The following is a 17,947-nucleotide window of genomic DNA, read 5'->3' on the forward strand; positions in this document are numbered from 1 at the left end:
TCTTTCAAATTATGTTTCCTCAACACTGAAGGCAGTTCTGGGTAAGGTGGTTTAAATACCATATTTCCAGAGTGAGGTGGTTCTTCTTAACTGTAGTTCCCCTCCTCTTTGTAACAGCTCTGGAAGGACTTGAATTCTCTTGATTACTTTCACCTGACTCAGTCATATAGTGTGGTCACATTTATCAGGCAAGAAGTTCTATAGGTGCCATGCCAGCTATTTCATTACGTTCCATTTTGATTTCAGTGGAATTCCAATAGAATGTGGCAGCACCATTAAGTGAATGCTGATTCACTTAATCTCTTGCCATTCTCCTTCGCAGGCATCAAATGGCTCCAGCATAAAAACAGAGCAAGACAAATCATCGTCCACATTCCAAAAATGCTGTCTACATTTGTATTCCTGACCTTGATGGAAGAAGCTTCCTGATAACCTCTTGGACTCCAGCTCCACCTTCTGCCATTGAAATATCTGGTTCCTGGGCCATCTAAGCTCCTGAATGAACAGAGCTTCATGACCACTATATTAAACTGCTGTTTAGGCTTTAAAACATTTCCACTGTTGAACCAGTGGCACTCCCAGATTGCCTTGCCTTCTGGACCACAACCATGGATAAATCACCTGAGCTCTGCCTCCTGTCTCTGGACAAGTTATGCGTTTGGATGACCTCACATCACTAGAGCTACTTAGCTTCCGGAGCCTTTTAGGTGCTCTCAGAAAAACTGTTTGGAGAGAGAGGTGGATACATTTCTAGAGTTCTACTGTCAGCTTTATTACAAATACTCTTCAGTATTATTGAGCTCCAAGCCTCTGGGCTATTATATAAGCTCATGCACTCTGTCTTCCAATATCAGTAAACAACCAATTTAATCCCATCAGTGGTTTATAATCCCTCACACATACCATCTATTACCTTACCTTCTAGAAACATTTATAATGAAGGCTGGCTGTGAGGGTATATAACTGTTCTATGGCAGGGGTAGTCAGTAGGTAGACTGCAGGCAAAATCCAGACCACCAGATGCTTTGGAATGGATCCCAAAATCTTTTTATTTATTTATTATTTTTTATTATTATTTTCTCTGGGGTCTGGACCTTGACTATACCTTGACTAAGAAATTTGTACCTTGACAAAAAATAATTGACTACCCCGGTCTGTGGTAAAACATTTTTCTATGGCTTGTAAGCTGCAGAAATTAAGTTTTATCACCTGTATAAAACTATGATCTCTTGTGTTTTTACTCCCAACCTTGGGAATAACCTCACTATGGTGGTTGGGCTTTACTACTGTTTAATTTCAGAAGCAGCAGGTCCAAAAACTCTTAGAACATGTTCTATGGACAACGTGCCTATGTAGAATGTACACACCTCTGTGGTGTGCTTTAGCATAAAACTGAAAAATGAACATAAAGGATGTCCTTTTCCTTGAACAGCCAAGCAGAAATGTAATAGGGCTTGCCATTGGCCAAAATTCAAAGTTATATGAACTGGCATGCTTCAGCCAAGTCCAAACAATCAGTAATGTGTGGGTCATTTCAGCCATGTACCAGAGAAGAGGGAAAAGTCACTTTCACTTCACTTCAGCCCTCCATCCTCCACAGATCTCTCCCCAGAGATCTTTCTTCTCTGACTCTGCCTGCCTTTAGGGCCTGATCCAGCTCCCACTGAAGTTAATGGGAGTCTTTCCAGTGACTTCAATAGCAGTTGTGTCAGATCCTGTGGGGCACAGTTCTCCAAGATGGCTCTGCCCTACAAATCCCTGCACTCAAGGCAGGCTGCTGTAATTCTTCCTCTAGCTAGGGCAAGAAGTTAATCCCTCCTCTGCCATCCTCTGGACACACTCTATATACCTGTAAAACCTGAAAAAGTTAGAAGAGTGGTTGAAGTCACTCTACTGTATCAACTACAAAATGGGCATTTCCAACATAAAATTATTAATTTAATCCAGAGATACAGTCCAGTGAATCTTAGTTTTCCATGGGAAAAAAAATGTCAGTTCTGATTAGCACCAAATGGAGAAGTTGAAATATACCACAGCAGAATGAGATACAGAGAGAAAGGGATTTTTCACTACATCATAATTTTTAATTTCAGCCATATCGAGCCTAGAAGGGGAACAAAAATTATACTGTTATTTAAGTTATGAAAGATCCCATATGTCACCTTAATGACAGCCCTGTATGCTGATTGAATAATTACGTACTTAATCATCCAGTCCCTGCCTGGCTTGACAAGAGGAACTGGATTGTACAATAAATTCAGATGGCTATTTCAGAATGGGATAGAGAAAAGAGCTGGGCACCAAGAGAAAGAGAAGTGCTCATGTCCTCTCAACTCACTTCCTTTTGTTATCAAAGCCTTCCCCACACTATTTGTCTGTTTTGACTCTTTGCTGTGTCCTATCTGTCATGTAGATTGTGATTAGAGTTACACAGAGAAAATTCAGTTTCATGGAAGACTGATGTTTCAAAATTTAGTTTCATTCCGATTTGCAACAAAAACCAAAAATTTCAAAATTCTCCATAAAAGAGGATGGAGCTCTGACTCTGGGGCAGCCCCTGAGCTGCCCTAAAGCTGCAGACCATGGAAGCCTTGGGGTCCCCGGGACTTCCGGACAGTCACACTGGCTGGCTGCCCCCGAGCCATAGATTTGGAGGCAGTCAGCCTGCTAGCTGCCTGTGATGAGGCATCCACCCCACACGAGGCAGAGCAGGTTAAGTGAGATCAATTAACCCGATAGGCTGCTACTGGGGAAGAGACTGGGATGGAAAGGCTGACTGAAGATAGAACCCAGCTGATAAGGAACAGGTGAGACTGGTATAAAGCCAGGAAGGTGGCAGCAGAAAGGGGCTACAGAGTTAGGTAGTCTGCAGGCACTCCCTGGGAGGATGGAATTTGGGCTGATAAACCCAGAGAGGAGGGAAGCCAGGAGATAAGAGCAGAGAAGCAGGAAGAAGTCTAGGGAAACAGCAACAGAGTCTGGGAGCAATCAGACCATTGATGGACACAAGGAACCCTTATGAACCCGGAGAAGTGGATGGGCCCAGCTTCCCATATCAGCCACTGGGGAAGTGGCACACACTGGGAAGAAGAGAAGACTGCCTGAAACAGCTGATCCAGTGGGACTCTGGTACCCTGGAAGGGGAGGATTGTACAGCAACCTGGCCAGAGCGCTACGTCACAAAGAGAGAACACCTTGAGTCAGAGAGAGAGAGAGGTGGCAGGGAGTGCGGATGAGCGGAAGAAGGGGGTGTCAGACCTGGAAAGAGCTAATTCCTAGAGCGGCCAAAGGGAGATGCCCCAACAGTGAGTGAACCTTGTGACACTGCCCCAGAGCTGTGAACGCTGGAAGACCTGAGGTACCCAACTCTGAGGCAGTGCACCTGGCTGGCTGCCTCAGGACCCTGGAAGCCTGGGGTGCCAAGGAACTGTGAGGCTGGCAGCTTGACCTTCCCATGGTTTACAGGCTCCTGCCTCTCCCTCACCCCACCAGGTGAGCTGCTAAGGAGTTAGGCAGGTGAGCTGGCAGGAAACCAGATAGGTTTCCAGCAGAAACCTGCTGGACGGGCAGGCTTCCATCATTACCCTGCCTGCTTTCCATCAGATTTTCATCAAAATCAAAAGAAATTCTTGATTTAGACAAATTGGCATGCTCAACAGAAAAATGTTCCATTGGAGGAATTCTAACCATCTCTAATTATGAGCTCTCCAGGCTAAGAACAGTCATCCTTATTCTTCATCTGCACATAGTGCCTAACTAACTGGGGCCCTGATCCTGGACTGGGGCTCCTAATACAAATAATAAGACATGTTGCCTGTTTGCCAGTTCATGTCTTACTTCAAAAGCAAAAAATGCATGAGGCTAAATTGAACCTTCCTAAATGTCAGCTTTCCCCTTGTTTAAAGTTCACAGACTAAGGACTGGATCCAGCAATATGATTAGGACCTATCAAGAGGTGCTGAGTGCCCTCAACTTTCACTGACTTCAGTAGTAACGTGCAAAAATACACTGCAGGGACCAAGATGGGGTGGAGCTGGAGGCTTCACAGAACTTTTTTCCTCATTTCCAATTTCTGTGATTCTATTAAAATCCACAGTGCAACAGCTTTGCAAGGCTTCACAAGCCCCGTCACAGGGATTAGACTTTACGCTGGCAGCTGTTAAAAATAACTAGGAGTAAGATCCTGTTCCCATTTCTATAAAAGTTCTCTGACTGATGATAAAAAGGGGTAAATAATTTAACAAAATAATCTGATAGTACTAAATGTGGTACAGAGTCATTTATATTTAAAGAGGTCGCTTAGAGAGAATTCATGAGAGAGACAGGACTCTTACTTATTTAAAAAAAAACATTTTCAAAATCATTAGCACACTGCATACATAAGCCCTATGTCACCCCTTGCTCATGCTGAGTAGTTCCTTACTTGCAGAATAGCCCCATTGATTTCAATGGGGCTACTCACAGAATTTTTACTCATTGTGAGCAAGGGGGGTGGAATCTGGACCTACGTAACTAGGGCCCAAACTGCGTTTAGTTACACAGGTGCAAGTCTGGCTGGAGGCAGGAGAGAAGTCAGGGGTCATTGCCGTTAGCTAGTGGTCTGAACACAGGCACGGGTCATGATGCCTGAGGTCTATCCCTGATGCTCCCTGACACTCTAACACTGACTCCCTCTGTGGCCCTTGGCAAGTCACTATTGACCAAATTTTCAAACACGCCCACTAATAATGCTTTTGGGTACTGACATTGGGGCCCCGACAGCCTGATTTTCAGAGGTTCTGACCACTTGGAGTGCCCATTGACTTTCAGTGGAGTCCTGGATGCTCAGCCCATCTGAAAACAAGGGCCTACCTGTCTTGAGTTGGAAAGCCAAACATTGGGGCACACACAATTACGGGGCACTTTTGAAAATGTTGGCCTTAACCTCCCTGCCTCAGTTTCCCCACCTTAACTACAATGCAGAAATGTTCTGAGGATTAATTAAAAATGTTTGGAAACATTTAAAAAATGTAAAGTATTATTTCAGTGCCAATTAGTAGTAATATGTATATTCTTTCACCTGGTTGGTATATCCCCATATTCCTCATTCTTAACCCTGGAGGGGAAATATGTAAATAAAACCAAAATTGTGTTTTATGTCTGCTGTAATCCATCCCGTATAATTTTAAGATGTTTCAATCTTTAATGCATTAATAGGCTTTCATATCCTTATTTCATTAGACAAACTACTTCTATAATTAAATCTATAAATATGGAATTTTGGGGTTCCAGGTAGCTTGTAATAATGTTTGATAGAGAACATTTCCTACTACTATAATTTTTCTAATATGGTTTACAAAGAAATGGTCTTTATATATGGATCGCAAAAACAAGGCTATCGTTAGCTTGCTTGAAGCAGCACTGCTGTTGGAATGAGTAGGCGCTCTGATAGCATGTCTGATGTGGTCATCTGTGTTGTGACAAAGACTGTCAAAACAGCAGTTAAGAATACAGAAAGAATTAGTAAGCCAGCTCGGAGCAAAGAGAGAGTAAGTGAACTTTGATTTTATGCTACCAGTTATGCAAGCCCATAACAAAACTGCACTCAAGTTACAGAAAAGATAGAATGTCTACATTGGAGGCAATGGCCATGGAGCTCTTTAGTGCAACTGGCTTTTGGGGATGTTTTAGTAGGAAATAGATAGATAGGTCTATGTATATATAAATGGGCATATTTTATGTTGATGTGCAGCATTTCCACACCCATAATAACTGCCTATTAAAATAATTAATATATTAAAGAAACAGAGAAACATGCAAAAATAGTACCTCTGTAGCATACCATACCATATCCTATTTTAGGATCTGAGCCAGACCCCATTGAAATCAATGGGAGTCTTTCCAGTGACTTCAGCTGACTTTGGATCAAACCAACTAGACAGAAATAAAAGAGAGCTCTCCTGCGCTCTGCCCACAAACTGATCTCCATCCATCTGAGATGCTACAAGATGGGATTGTACAGCTCTTTGTAAGAGCTATCCCTTTGTGTCTTGTGAGTATGATAACTGTTACAGAATTAAAGAAGCAGCACACACCCCTTAGGTATTGTTTCAGGCCCTCTGCAGACTCAGGCATCATTATACCAGTTTACACTCAGTTCACAATGTTAACTCTTTGCATTCATAAAAGCTTAGAGACAACTTTTTAAATTAAATCTTGGATTCTGGGGCACAAGATGGCAGTTTCAAATAAGGTACCGGCTCAATGAGCTGTTGCAAACTGGCTTATCTTCACCCCTACCAAAGACCATGGTGTCTGGATGTATGGGTTTGCAAAATCATTGAGTCTGATGCAAAGCCCATTGAAATCATCTTTCCATTGATTCCAATGAGCTTTGGGTTAGGTCCAATTCATGTTGCTGTAAGATTACTAGAAGCCCTCCTTTCACCATTTTACAGCCTTTCATGTCCCATCTAAAATTTTTCCTCTTCTCTATTTTTACATTCGTTACTCATTTTTCAAGAGAATGCAAAGAACAAATAAAATCAATGCAGAAAGCAAGATCTTTAAATTAATGTAATGAACATATTACTGATCTGAGGATGAAGGACTGCAAGAATACATGTCCTTTGCTTTATCACTTTTGTTTCTGGGATTTCCCTTCTGCCCCCTCTACACACACCCTCTTTTTCTTTAATCTGGACACAGGAAAGGTCTTGTGCATGACCATTAATTCTGAGTGTACTAGTTACAAATGCAGACTCTAATCCTGCAATGCATTCCATGTGAACAGACTGCTGAGTCCTTGGACAGCCCCATTGACTTCAGTGCCAGGGCTAGCTGCAGGCACCAACCCAGCAAGCAGCTGCCTGGGGCGGCCAACGGTGAGGGGTGGCATGTCCAGGTCTTTGGCGGCAATTCGACGGCGGGTCCCTCACTCCCTCCTGAGCAAAGGACCGGCCGCAGAATTGCCGCCAAAGACTGAAGCGGCGACGGTAGAGCTGCAGATCGCGATCACAGCTTTTTTTTTTTTTTCCTTTTTCCTGCTTGGGGCGGCAAAAACCCTGGAGTTGGCCCTGTTCAGTGGGTCTCCATGCAAAAACAACAGTCCACTTGCACACAATGAATTGCAGGATTGGGCCCATAATTTAAAAAAGATGTTGCTTTACTGTCACAATAGCATCAATGCATCCATGGGACACCACATTTGAATGTAATTTTTTGCCATTCTGGAGGTGACACAGAGTTATTTCCTCCATCAGAACTGTGTTTTACCACTTAATCACCCATCCTGAATACACTGGAGGTATGATAGATTTTCACATAGATGCATCCATACCCATTTCTTGGTGTTTGCTGCAAGATGTAATTTCTGCACTAATTCCAGGATACAGACTTTTGGAGAAGGGCAGATAGTTACAATCAGAAATATGGACTGACCTTTGTATGTATTGTTCCAGTATTTTGTAACTTGGGGGGGAGGGGGGGGGAATTGATGTCGGACTGGTGAGCTGATGGTTGGTGGCACCTGCAGTATTTAGTAAATTTAGCTAACCCTGCAGTAGGTATTCTAATGTCCAGCTAAATCTGTTTTAGATTTTGTTCCAGAAAATTTAGAGGGTTCCTTATGTAGAGGGCGGCATACCAGTCTCCAGGATCTAAGGAAGGAATAATGGTCCCTAGTAAGACCATGCAGAACTTCAACTTTACCATGAATTTGTTGAGTCCACATAAGTCCAGGATGGGCCAAAGCCCACCCTTGGCCTTGGGGATTAGGAAATAGCGGGAGTAAAAACACCTGCCCCTTGACTTTCCCAGAACCTCCTCTATCACTCCCAAAGCTAGGAGCGATTGGACCTCCTGTAGGAGGTGCTCGTGAGAGGGGTCCCTGAAGAGGGATGGGGAAGGAGGGTGGGAGGGAGGAGAAATAGCAAATTGGAGGGAGCATCCCCTTTCCACCGTGCGTAGGACCCAATGGTCTGATGTTATGTAGGACCCCACATGGAGGAGATGGGAGAGATGATTTTGGAAAGGTGGGGAAGGATCCTGAATGGAGACTGGTGCTCCGTCCTCGGGTGCACGTTCAAAAGTTCTGCTTAGGCTCTGGCGATGGCTTAGGAGGGCCCTGACCTTGGCTGGCTTGGTGCCCAGTTTGTTTCTTTTACCACCTCGGCCGCGTCTTCTAAAGAAGTCCTGTCTTGGTCGAAGGGGAGGGTAGGATCTCTGAGGCTGCAGTCTGAAGGGCCTTCTTTGCGTTACTGGGGTATGCATTCCCAGAGAGTGCCTGGCAATTCTCGAGTCCTTCAGACTCTGCAGCCTTGAGTCTGTCTTTTTGGAGAATAGGCCCTGGCCATCAAAGGGCAGGTCCTGGAGGGTCTGCTGTAACTCTGGTGGTAAGCCAGGGCCTGCAGCAACGAAATGCAGCGCATGGCTATGTCCAAGGCCAGGGTCCTAGCTGCCAAGTCCACCACATCCAGGGAAGCTTGTAGGGAGGTTCTGGCCACCTTCTTGCCTTCCTCTACTACAGCCCCAAATTCCTCTCTGGACTCCTGTGGAACCAGCTCTTTGAATTTTTCCATAGAGTGCCACGAATTATAGGAGTGCCTGCTAGTTGGCCATCCTGAGCTGCAAGCCTCCAGCCAAGTACACCTTGTGCCCAAACAAGTCTAGGCATCTAGTGTCCTTTGATTTAGGCACTGGGGCCTGCTGACCATGCCGCTCCTTCTCGTGACCAAAGCCATGACAAGGGAGCACGGTTGGGGGTGCATATAGAGGTACTCATATTCCTTTGAAGGGACAAAGTACTTCCTTTCTACCCCCTTGGCCGTAGGTGGAATAGAGGCTGGCGATTGCCAGATTGTCTTGGCATTGGCCTGTATAGTTCCTAGGACGGGGAGGGCCACTCTGGACAGTGCCTCTGCGGACAGAATGTCCACCATAGGATCCTCTGCCTCCACCACCTCCTCTACCTGGAGGTTCATATTGCGCGCCACCCTGTGGAGCAGTTCCTGGTGGGCGCAGAGGTCCATAGGAGGAGGGCGCGAAACCATAGTCCCCGCCACTGCCTCAACAGGGGAGGACGAGGAAGATACCCCCGGGACTAAGGGATCCTGCATGAGGTCCTCTTGTGGAGGATCTTGTTGCTTAAGGTCCACCACGCTAGGAACGTGGGCCTCTATTGGTGCTGGAGCCATCACCTCAGAACCCCCCCAGGGGCAGGGGGGAGAGACACATTGGCCTCCGGTATTCGGGGTGGAACAGGAAGCCCCCGAAGGTCCGCTCCACATGCACACTCTAGTTCAAATTGGCAAAAAGGGATATATATTCAAAATCAAAAACAAAATTAAAAAATGTAATAGAACTAAGAGAAAAGAGACAGGATACAAGCAATGGAAGGAATGTGGACTGTGTAAAATTTTACCACCCAAGCTGTAAATAATAACAGTATCTATGCAGTACAAATTTACATCCAGCAAACACAGATGTAACGTGAAATATTTAAGTCTGTTTGAAAATGTTTTGTCAAAACTGTTTTTTTGACAGAAAACTGGGTTTTTTTACTAACTTGATGTTTTTCACAAGTGTCTGCTTTATACAGAAAATGTTGATTTTTCATCAAAAGCCAAATGCCTGAAAACGAAGTATCTCAGTCTGGCTATCCTGCAATGGTAGTTCATGTCAGCTGTAGTTTGTCATGTCCCCATTCGCCTCTGGGCCAAGCTCCCCAACTGGACTACATCTCCCATGGTACATCAAGGCCAAGGACTTCCCATAATGATATCCCCTCCCCTTATCCTGAGGGGAAGTCGTGGTGCATCATGAGAGATATAGGCTGGCCATGAAGCCTGGCCTATGGAAGAGTTCCCATGAAGAACTACAGCAGCACTTCCAAAGCAAAATATTTCAGTTTTCAGCCAAAATATTTCATTTTTTTCACAAAAGAAAAAAAAAATCAAACTTTTCCATGGAAAATTTTGATAAAATTTGTGTTTTGTTTTTCCATCAAAATTTTCCATGGATTAAAAAAAAAAACCTATTTCCCAACCATCTCTAAATTTAAACAAATGGATAAACAGTTTGACAAAGGAAGACAGTGGCTTTGAGCCACTGCCCACATTGTGGAGTTGCAAAGGGGCTGGGCAGCTATCAAGAAGACATCCTGGGATTACAGCAACACACATGATGGTAGGGAAGCTTGGCCATCCTCTGAAACCTTCATGAGAGAGCAAAGTGTGATGCATGGCCAGAAACGGTTAAGCATCCTGCAGGATAAATGACCCAGAGTCAACCATTAGAGACATATTAGAAAAGTATGTGAATGGTAATTAGGAGCACTCCATGCTAGATAGGCTAGAACTTTGAAATGCAAACCTGTAGAGAATTGGAGGTGATACTAATTGTATTGTGTTAGATGTTAGCCATGTAAACAGGCGGTTCCTGTCTGTCACTATAGCTACTGATTCAGAGATCAAAAGGAAAGTTTTCAACTAGCAATAATCGCGCCTCGGATTAACCTGTAAATACAGTAATATCACTGTAGTCATCTCTCTTTGAAATGTATAGCAAATCACCTGAGAATGGCAGAAAATGGGCAATTGACTTATGTTAATCCATATAGCTAATTACCGGTGATGCTTAGGGAATAGGTCTATTTCAAAGTCCCTATAATTGCCTGTTGTTCGCTGAGGACTCCAAGCTGTCAAAGACGACCTGGAACTGTATAAGAATGTCTGGGGTCCTGATCCTTTTAATCTAAGACCTGCTTGATGCTTCATGCAGGGGAAGTATAAATCATAAGGCTGAGATCTCCAATCCTAACCTGGAATCACCCTGAATATAAACATTGGACTATAACCTATGAACTAATTCTGAAATAACTCTTTGCAACTACAAAGCTCACCATCTCTAGTACGAATCTGAATTTCAAGAACTGTACTCATGTCTGTATGTATACTGATCTTTTAACCAATGCTCTCTTTTCCTTTTTTAATTAATTTTTGTTTAGTTAAGAATTGGCTGTAAATGTGTATTTGGGTAAGATCTGGAATATTCATTAATCTGGGAGTTAATGTGTCCGATCCTTTGGGATTGGTAGAACTTTCTTATACGATGAATACAATTTTCAGTAATCCTCATCATATTTGACTTGGGTGTCTGGGTGGAGGCCTAAGGCTGGGTTGCTTTAAGGGAACTGTGTTGTTGGCTTCTGGGTGACCAGTAAGGTATTATAGAAGCTGTTTTGTGCTGGCTTGGTAAATCTAAGTATTGGAATATCCACCAGCTTTGGGGATTGCCCCATTCTTTGCAGTTCACCCAGAGTAACTTCAGTGTGGTCCCCTGGGACCCTGGTCACAGTAACCTTCACAAGAGAGTAGAGCATGCATGCTCTCTTTGTAACACAGCAGTTATCTTAGAATGACAGGGAGTGCCCCTTGCAAACATGATAGTGGGGCCCTTATTCTTAAAAGGTGACATTGATAGAGAACAGTCTTATAGTTATATAAAATTACATACCTCCTGAGGCTGAATCAAAATTGTAAATCCAAATAACACCCCTTCATCCTGAACTTTGGGAAATTTTGGATCTGATCTTTGCATCAGGGGCTAATTTCTATTTAAAAATGGAGAGGTACTAGGGGGAAACCACAAGGCAGAATATGTTAAATAGAAAAAGAAGAATGAAGATCTTTTTCAAGCTTTTAAGAAGGCTTTAAAAATGGAGAGTACAAAAATAAACAAATAAATATATTAAAAAACTTTGAGCTTCATGATACTGTCCTTTTGGAATCTCCAAGATAAATAATGTGCTGCACTTGTAAAGATGTGCAGTACATGAGAGTAGGATTTTTGCTATGGCGTTTCATAAGTGATGCACATTGAATAATGAAGTCTAAACTGAGAGAGTGTTAAACAGATGAAATGTTAAAATAATTCTTGATAATCATACTTACCACTTACAGAATTCTTTACATCCACAAAGCACTGTATGAACATTTACCCATTATGGAAGGCATACAAATATAAATGAAAACGTGCTGACTTTGGCTGCAACATTATCCTGACCTCACACTCAATAAAACAGGTACAATATGTTGCAACAACTCAAAAATGACAGTTTTCTAGAACAAACTGAAAAATATGATGGTGTTAAAGAGACACACTCGCGAATCTAAAAGCCATAAACATCTGTCACAGAAAACTTGTAAGTCTATGTTCAACTGTGTCCATAACTTAAGATATTAGATTCTAATCTCTTAAGCAATGGCTTCTACCACCAGTGGACCATGCGACTACTTAGTCTTGATTAGTCAGGGCAAAATTGTAACTACAGTGCTTTAAATGTTCAGCAAAGTCTGTTGATGGCAACATATTGCTTTAATACTTTTATCTTTAACTCTGAACCAGAGAAATGTGACACAGCCCCTCAGAATAGCTAGTTTTCTCTCATAGCAGGGGCTGAAAGGATGACATGGACAATAAAAATTATTAATATTTACATTTAGTTATGTAAAATAACACACTGGGAGCACAAAAGAGCTGAATTTGAAATAACTAAAGCAGGAAATTTACCATGGAGATTTATTTGGATGTTGGACATTTCTTAGTAAAAGTTCAGCCAAAACAGAGACTCAACAGATTCTCTAACCATCCTGTGGGCTAACTCCTGCCTTCTGTTGCACTGGTATCAAGGTTACAGAGTGAAGAAAATAAGCAGAGAGCCTCTCCTCATCACAACTCAAGAGTATGTTAAAAAGTGGGTCCTGCTTTCGTATCACATCCACAAGGCTGTAGTTCGTGCGCTCAGGAGCAAGTATGGCTCTCACTACCTGCTAGTGTGTATGGCCTAGAGGATAAAGCAGCATCTCTGCTCTCCTTGATAAACTGGCCAGGACATGATTTGGTCCTGTAATATATTTGTACAATATTATTGCCCCATGCTAGTCAAACAGGTTAAACCCAACATCTTAAATTGCAACCAGTGCTAATTCTTAAATGGAAATGAAACAGCAAGTATGAAAACTAACCAGCTATAACACATGATACTATCAACTACACCTTTATTATTTCTGGGGGAAATTAGGGGAGACCTGACTACATTTTCTGCACCTTAGGAAGGGAATGCAATGACAAAGACTGAAACAGCTTTAAAATCACCTGACCTCTATAATAGTGGTGTCATATGAATACTTTCTCCCCCGTGCTCCCCCCACCAGTGGACCCCTCGACACTTTAATATACATAAAATAAGTTTGACATCAGGGAGTGGAGGAGAGAAACAGCTGTTTAGCAGCATACAGAAGCTCTCCGTAACAGTTTGGGACAGATACTGAAAAATTCTACTGTATCCAGCTGAAACTAAAAGGCTATGATTATATGTACTATTTGTGACAACCAAAGGCCCCAACCAGGATCAGGACCCACTGAGTTAGATACAAAGTACAAGCACATAGTAAGAGGTGGTCCCCACCTTAAATATCTTACAAATATCATATGCACATATCATTACCCAAGTCAGAATTAGGATACAGGGTTTGCATCTCTATATTTACAAAAGTATCATGGAACCTTTGATGAACACATGGTCAATACTTTGTTTTCTAATTCATCGACAGCACCTCCAATTGTGCCTCCTATCATGATACTGGGCCATTGGTTCGCTAACAATTTAGGCCCTGATTCATCAAAACCCTTAAGCCAGGACTCTGAGCATTCTCTCTCTAAGGTGCCTGGTTAGTTGGTTTTTGCTCACATGCTTGGGATCTGATAGTCATATGTGGGATCAGGAAGGAATTTTTCACCATGCCAGATTGATAGAGAATTTTGGGTGTTTTTTACCTTCCTCTGTAGTATGTGGAAGCAGGTCACTTGCCAGGATTATCTGGGTATGTCTCATTGAACCAATTACCTTCCATTGCAGGGGCCTTGAGCATTGGTGCACCTCACTCAGTCCTATTCTCTTCTTGTGGCACTTAATAGTCTAGTATCCTATGGGTTGTAACACTTTGGTCTCATTTTGGTTGTTGGGTTTAGTGTGTGGGTGCTGGATACTGTTGGTGGCCTGTCATATACAAGTCAGACTAAATGATCTAGTGTTTCCTTCTAGCCTTAAACTCTGAAACTATGACACATGCCTAAACTTCAGCACATGCTTAAGTGCAGTGATGAATTTGGGGCCATAAGAAGAAAGAGTACCACCTACTGAACCAACACCACTGTTTTCTGCAATGTTCTTTAAAAGCTTGCTGTTTATTGATCCAACCTGACATGGTTTAGTTCAGGGGTCTCAAACATGCGGCCCGCGGAGCTCTTCCCTGTGGCCCGCGGAGCTCCCCAGGGCCGCCCAGAGGGGGGGGGCAAAGGGGGCAATTTGCCCCGGGCTCCGCAGGGGCCCCCAAGAGAAAAGCGGAGGCTCCCGCCTCCGCCCCTCTCCTGGAGCCTCGGTGCATAGAGCGCCGAGTCTCCGTCCGAGCGCCTGAGCCCCGCCCCGATCCGCGTGGGGAGGGGGCGGGGCTGGGAGCTCTGGGCTGAGCGCTGCGCTCGGCGTGGCGCCCCCCCCCCCCCCCCCCCACCCCGCGGCTCTGAGCGGGACGAAGCTCAGGCCTCGCCGGAGACGCGCTCGGGTAGGGGAGCGGAGCCGCCGGGCCGGGCCTGGGTGGGAAGCGGGACCCGCCGGGCCGGGCGTGGGGGAGAAGGGAAGCGAGACCCGCCGGGCCGGGCCGGGGGTGGGGAGGAGCGAGACCCGCCGGGCCGGGCCGGGCCGGGGGGTGGGGGAGGGACGCGGGACCGGCCGGGGCCGGGGTGGGAAGCGGGACCAGCCGGGGTGGGGAAAAGAGGGACCCGCCGCCGCCGAAGCGCAGCCCGGTCTTCGGCGGTGGGGGGCCCCTTCTGTTCCGGGACCCGCCGCCTAAGTGCCCCGCCACCAAGCCACCAAACAGCTGTTGGTGGCGCTTAGCACTTTCCAGGAGGGAGGAGCGGGGAGCCGCGCGCTTAGGGGAGGAGGTGGAGAAGAGACAGGGCAGGGGCGGGGCCTCATGGAAGGGGTGGATTGGGGGTGGGGCCAGGGGCAGCAAGGGGGCGTGTCAGTGATGCGGCCCTCGGGCCAATGCACTAGTCCTCATGCGGCCCTCGGGGTCATTTGAGTTTGAGACCCCTGGTTTAGTTTGTAAGATCCTATAAGAGCTCATCTTCTTAGTGAGGTATGGCAGCAGGGAGTATAAAGATATTTAATCAGTATAACCAGATAAAAGATATAGAATTCTGTTGTTTACCAGAAAAACAAAGCATTTATGCACAAGGTGCTTTTGGTTCATCTATTCCCATGGTCAGTTCTAGTTTGATCTACAGGATTGCAGAGTAAAGCCAAGTGGTCCTACCCAAGATGGAAGGCTACATGAAATTGTAACACATCAAAAACAATGCTCTACCTCATTAAATTAAGGTTCTCAAGCTGTGGTCTATGGGCCACTGGTGGTCTGTGGAGAACTGGTTGGTGGTCTGCAGGGAGCTGGCAGGTCATATGGGGCTGGTACTCATCTCTAAATGCATTTTAGCAGCTGAAGACACCTAGAATATATATTAAATGCTATCCTAAAATATTATCTTTCAATGTAAGCAATTGCTGTCATTAACCCAGGAGCATAGGGTACAACCCTGTCTCTACTGAAGTCAATGGTAAAACTCCCTTTGACTTCAGTGGGGCCAGGATGTCACTAATTATGAGACTATAAATGTCCACATCAATTATGACTGGGCCATCCATGAGACAAGAGAGGTTGTCTATGAAAAAGCATAAATTGTGTTGATCTCTCCAGAATAAATAGCGCCAGTTGATGATATAGTAAGTCATATTTCATGAATAAAGAAACTAACAAAAATGCAAAATTCAGTCTTTATTTTATTAAAAACAGGACTTGTGATGTTTTATGGTTGGAGGAATGAACAAACTCATATCTGTAAAACATTAAAAACAAACAAGAAAGAAAACCTTTGCTTTCTGGGCATGCTCAGACCTATGCCACTGGAAAGTTTCCAGGAAAAGGTGATCTAAAATACTGTAATTTATAAGAAATCAACTGATAGCACAAAACAAATTTCTGCATACATTACAAAATGATATATTTTTTACTTTACTTTCCCAGTCCAATCCATAATTATAAAAAGGCATTCAAGTGTTAGGATGTTCTCTCCTCTTCTGGAATAACTCTTAGTTCATTTGGTCCCTTACTAGAGACTCCTATTATTTGTTTCCAGATGGAAGGTAAATTTTTTTAATGGCAGAAAATGCAAAAAGGAGTTAACGCAAACAAAGATGTCTTAAGGGGAAATGGGCAAAACAGGAAATCTGAAAAACCAGTATGATTAAGAACTATATTAATTAAATGGAAAAGCCATCTAACTGCAGCATTGCACAAGGCCAACAATCAACATGCAAGACAAAGTGAGCTTGTAATAACAGTAAGTGACTGAAGAGTCAGACAGAAAAGAGGGAAAGAACTACAACATCAAAGGAGAAAATTCAAAATAAAGATAAGACAAATGTGAAAATATTAAGCACAAAATGATGATACCTAGCTGGGCACCAGTACAGCAATGTACTTAAATATGTGTTTATCTCTGAGTAGTTCTGTTCACTTAATTATGCACATACTTATATACCTTTCCAAATCAGGACCTTGAAAGGGAACATTTTGATACTATGATCATGAGAACATCATATACAAATTAATACAGGCAAATTAGCTAGAAAAAATTGGAGAGAAAAAAAAATCAAATCAGAACAAGAATTGGAGAGGGAAATTACTAAATTTATATTAGATTGTAAGTTCTTTGGGGCCCAAACTATCCTTTTGTTCTATGTTTAGACATAGCACAATAGGATCCAAGTCTATAACTGGGGCTCCGAGATGCTGCAATAATGCAAATAAACAAGAACAATAATAAAATAATTTCAGTGGGGAAGAAATGCCAGGTTTTAAATGGTGGAGAGAGCATGGTAGTGAAGTCAGACAAGTCACAAATTTGTTTTAATCAATGAAATGTAAAAAAAAAAAAAAGTGTAAAAGTCAATAATATATAACATGGACCAAGAAACAGGGCTGGAAACTATTCTCTTTCAGCTGTTACAAAATATTCTTTGTCTAAGCTTTCACTAAATTTATTTTAGAAGTGGTTTTTTTTGCTACTATTCATATAATATAAAATAACCCCCCCTCTAGCCCATTCCCTCTTTTTTGCTTCCCTGCGTGAATCTGGGTTGAGGCTTTCAGTGTGTGCAAATGATTTAGATACACTGGGTGAAATCCTGGCCCCACTGAAGTCAAAACTAATATTTCCATTTCCTTCAATATGATCATAAGTTAACTCACATCCCTTCCTGCATTTTCACTGGACCAGATTCTACCATCTTTATTCGTGTTTTTTGTTTTTAGTGGGACTACTCATGAAATAAGGTACTACTTAACATGTATAATGGTAGCAGAATCTGTCCCATTCATTTTAATGGGAGATGTGTATCTAGGGAAAGAGACACACATCTCACAACCACTTTGAAAATGTCAACCCTGCTCTTTTTAAACAAATGACTCTCACCGACCCCATAAACAAACACACATTGGCTTCCTATGAGCATCTCTTTGCCACTACCTTCCCTCTGTTTTCTTTCCGAGTTTCTATATTTACCTCTCATGTCATTGTTTTCTCTTTGTTTCATATTCATTGAGCATGCACAGAAAAGGTCTTTAACAGTCAGAAGTCAGGTATATAAAGGAGTTTTAACATACAATAAATGTTGTTTTGCCACTATTACAGCAATAGTTTTCCAAAATTTATATTCCAAGTACTTTTTTTTTCTTTAAAAAAATAATAAGCTGTTACTCTTCATACTGGTTTTAAAGGAAAATATATAATTATTTAAACTCTTATTTAAATATAGTCAATTATTTAATTTTTTTTAAAAAATCACTGACTT

The 17,947-nt window shown here is 43.1% G+C and overlaps 1 protein-coding gene across 9 annotated transcripts in view; it reads left to right on the forward strand.

The window, feature by feature from the left end:
• Nucleotides 1–17,947, forward strand: part of GPR1 (G protein-coupled receptor 1) — a 133,815-nt gene that overhangs the window by 33,111 nt on the left and 82,757 nt on the right. For 4 of the 9 annotated variants that reach the window (XR_005586054.1, XR_005586060.1, XR_005586053.1 and 1 more), the window contains one exon: nucleotides 323–4,946. The exons of the other annotated variants lie outside the window; for them this stretch is intronic. The gene's annotated coding sequence lies outside the window, so the exon portion shown is untranslated. Of the gene's footprint in view, nucleotides 1–322; nucleotides 4,947–17,947 lie in introns of those variants that run through there. 9 annotated transcript variants of the gene reach the window in all.

This window comes from Mauremys reevesii, linkage group 11 (genome assembly GCF_016161935.1).
Source record: "Mauremys reevesii isolate NIE-2019 linkage group 11, ASM1616193v1, whole genome shotgun sequence".
Classification (NCBI taxonomy): Eukaryota; Metazoa; Chordata; order Testudines; family Geoemydidae; genus Mauremys; species Mauremys reevesii.